This window comes from Lactuca serriola, chromosome 3 (assembly GCF_051521515.1).
Source record: "Lactuca serriola cultivar US96UC23 chromosome 3, Lser_US96UC23_V15, whole genome shotgun sequence".
In the NCBI taxonomy this organism is placed as follows: domain Eukaryota; kingdom Viridiplantae; phylum Streptophyta; class Magnoliopsida; order Asterales; family Asteraceae; genus Lactuca; species Lactuca serriola.
Genome location: NC_136410.1, coordinates 79,512,549 through 79,516,448, shown reverse-complemented (window position 1 = coordinate 79,516,448; position 3,900 = coordinate 79,512,549). Strand labels below are relative to the sequence as shown.

General features: G+C 39.6%; 1 pseudogene; it reads left to right on the top strand.

Annotated features, from left to right (window-relative positions):
- The first annotated feature begins 512 nt into the window (after positions 1-512).
- LOC145095431 (uncharacterized) lies at positions 513-3,032 on the top strand (annotated as a pseudogene).
- The last annotated feature ends 868 nt before the right edge of the window (positions 3,033-3,900 follow it).

Sequence of the window (3,900 nt, the reverse complement as noted above, 5' to 3'; positions counted from 1 at the left end):
AAATCTGCTTGAATTTACAGGTTATACGTGACGAGCAGTTCGATTATGAATGGTATATAGACAGTGGATGATCGTGTCACATGACAGGAAGGAAGGAAAAGATGAGGGAGTTTTGGTCCTTAAAGGATGGTGGTTCTGTAAAGTATGGCAATAATTCGTATGGAACAATCAAAGGATATGGAATGTAACCAACGGAGACTTCTCAATTCTAAAAGTTGCGTATATGGAAGGATTGCAGCATAATCTTATCAGTGTGTCACAATTAGTTGTGGGCACAGGTTTGAAGGTATCATTTGATGATGAGGGCTCTGAGAAAATTGACAAACAATCCAAAAGGATTTTGTTGAAGTCTGAACGTAAGGGAGAGATGTATCCTTTAAATCTCAATCCAATTCGAGGTAAACCAGCGATATGTCTGCTATCAAAGGCGAATACTGATGAAAGCTGGTTGTGGCATCGACGCGTATCGCACCTGAACTTCAAAGATATTAATAAGTTGGTGCTTGGTGATCATGTTCGAGGCCTTCCTCTTCTCAAGTTTGATAAGGAACATCTGTGTGCAGCGTGTGAAATGGGTAAACAGAGCAAAAAGAGCCATCCTACACGAATCAATACAAAGATTGTTGAAGCTCTCGAACTTCTGCACATTGACTTATTTGGACCTTCAGATATCGAAAGCTTCGATGGGAGTAAGTTTAATCTTGTCATTGTAGATGATTTTTCTCGCTTCACCTGGGTTTTCTTTCTTAAACAGAAATCAGATGCTACTCCCAAGATTAAGGTGTTTATCAAGCAAGTTGAAGTACAACTGAGAAAGACGGTGAGGAATATTAGAAGGGACAATGGGCTGGAATTCAAAAATAAAGAATTTGAGGACTTTCTGGCAGACAAGGGGACGACTCACAACTTTTCAGCTGCTTGTACACCACAACAGAATGGGATTGTTGAAATATGAAACCGTTCTTTGTGTGAAGCAGCCAGAACCATGCTGAGCTTCGCTTCCCTTCCATTATACTTTTGGGCTGATGCTGTTGCAACCACATGCTACACTCAGAATTGATCCTTGCTCAACAAAAGATTCTCAATCACTCTATATGATATCTTAAACAATCGGAAGCCTAATGTCCAATTTTTCCACATATTCGGTTCAAGGTGCTTTATTTTCAATTCTAAAGAGAATCGATACAAGTTTGATGTCAAAGCAGATGAGGGAATTTTTCTGGGTTACTCGCTAACATCAAAAGGATACAGAATATTGAACGAACATTCCAAATGAATTGAAGAAACCTACTATGTGACCTTGGACAACAATTACATGAAGAAAGTTCAAAGGAGCGAATATGACTTAGGGGAAATTTTTCCTGAATCAGGTCAAGTCTCGGTTCCCATATCCAACTAGTTTGAAGAGTACATTCGGTTATATGATGAACCAGAGAAAGTAGTACACTCAGAAGCGAATGCGGCAAACAACAAAATCGATAATCTCAAAAAGATTATAGATGAAGTTGCTAAAGAAATAAAAACTGATCCTCCTAAACCGACAAGTGGTCAATCCTCCACTGACTTTCCAAACAACGACTCATTATTCAAGGGGGAGAGTTCATCAGCACCAAAGACAACCGAAATATCTTTCGAGGGGGAGAATCCAATTCCGTCCCCAACTCATAAAGGTCCAGACGAGGGGGAGCATAGAATTCCAAACCCACCCAATAGTAGTCCAATCGAGGGGGAGAATCCGACTCCCACTGAGGATGAAAACTCTGATTCTAACAAAGGTTACACTTCGCCAGTCGAGGGGGAGAAAGAGAATGCAACTGACGAAGGTGATCAATCAGAACTTGAAGAGGAAGTAAACGTAGAGTTGGATCCAGCCTATGACCCAAATTATCCTCCTTTAGTGAAATGGACCAAGGATCATCCCAAAACTCAAAATATTGGAGAAACATCTGAGAATGTCCTTACTCGTTCACAGTTGAAAGCGAAACAAACTGCATTATTCTCTACAGTTGAATTATGTATGTTTAACTCGTTTTTCTCCAAGGTTGAGCCAAAAACGGTTAATGCTGCACTTGATCATTCTGATTGGGTTCAAGCAATGCAAGATGAGCTCCATGAGTTCGAACGCAATTGAGTTTGGAGGCTGATTCCCACACCAAAGGATGATGCAGTTGTTGGCTTAAAATGGGTCTTTAGGAACAAATTGGACAAAGAGGGAAACGTTATTAGAAACAAGGCTCGGTTGGTAGTAAAAGGATATTGCCAAGAGGAATGAATAGACTATGAGGAAACCTTCGCTCCTGTAGCAAGGTTAGAATCGGTTAAAATCTTTCTAGCATATGCTGCTCATAAAAACTTCGAAGTCTTTCAAATGGATGTGAAATGCGCTTTCCTGAATGGAGAACTAAAAGAAACGGTGTATGTTGAGCAACCTCCTGGGTTCGTGAATGAGAAATTTCCTGATCATTGCTATGTGCTGGATAAAGCTGTATATGGTTTAAAGCAAGCACCAAGAGCCTGGTATGAAACTTTAACTCGCTTTCTGAAAATGTCAAAATTTAAGCAAGGTTTGGTTGACCCAACCTTCTTTTGAAAGAAAGAAGGCGAACATCTAATGATAGTTCAGATTTATGTCGATGACATCATCTTCGGCTCCACTAATCCTAGCTTAACGGTTGAATTCAGGAAGTTGATGGAGACTAAATTTGAAATGAGTGCAATGGGTCCAATTAACTTTTTCCTTGGTTTGAATATTAGACAGGGACCAGAAGGTATCTTTATTAACCAGGAGGCCTATACAAAGAATTTGCTGGCGAAATTCGGTATGACGGGAGATTCGAAAGTGAAGGTTCCTATGGCATTTGGAACTAAGTTAACACTTTCTCTGGAAAAACCCGCTATTGACACAACACTATATCGACAAATGATAGCGTCCCTTATGTATCTAACAACTAGTAGACCAGACATAATGTTTTCTGTTGGTTATTGTGTCAGGTTTCAAGCTAACCCAAGAGAACCTCACATGGCAGCTGTGAAAAATATTTTTCGTTACCTTAAGCGAACCTCAATTATCGGTCTCTGGTACCCTGCTAGATCAGGATTCTTCATTCAAGCTTTTTCTAATGCTGATCTTGGAGGATGTGTTCTAGATCGAAAAAGCACTACAGGTGGATGCCAATTCCTTGACGGAAAACTAGTTAGCTGGCAGTCCAAGAAGCAAACATGTGTGTCACTTTCAACAGCCGAAGCTGAGTATACAGCTTTTGCATCTTGTACTTTACAAGTAATATGGATTCAAAGTCAACTAAGAGATTACGGGCTGAGTATGAAGAAGATTCCTCTCTATTGTGACGCCGAAAGTGCAATCAGAATATGTCACAATCCAGTGCAACACTCAAATACAAAGCATATAGCACTAAGATATCATTTTATCAAGGACCATCTAGAAGATGGGAACGTGGAAGTGCATTTTGTTCGGTCCTCTGATCAAATGGCAGATATATTCACTAAAGCCTTACCTGAAGTGAACTTCAATAAAATATTGCAAGGCCTGGGTATGATGGAAGAAGAGTCTGTACCGAATTCGTAAATCTCTCACTAAAATATTAGACAAGCGAAATAGAGCGAACGCTCGGTCTATTTCGGTTCCAGATTTTTCGGGAACCGAAATGAACCGAATGATCAGTCTATCTCGGTCCCATAAATTTTTGGAACTGAAATGAACCGATTGCTCGGTCCATTTCAGCTCTAAAATTTTACGGACCGAAATGAAACGTACGCTCGGCTTATTTCGCTTCATTCTTTTAAGATAAGGTTTCGGTTCTACATTTTATTTATACTATTATCTAAATTTTTTTTGTGTTTTATGCTACTTTATGTTTCTCTTTCTGTTTTTATTATTTT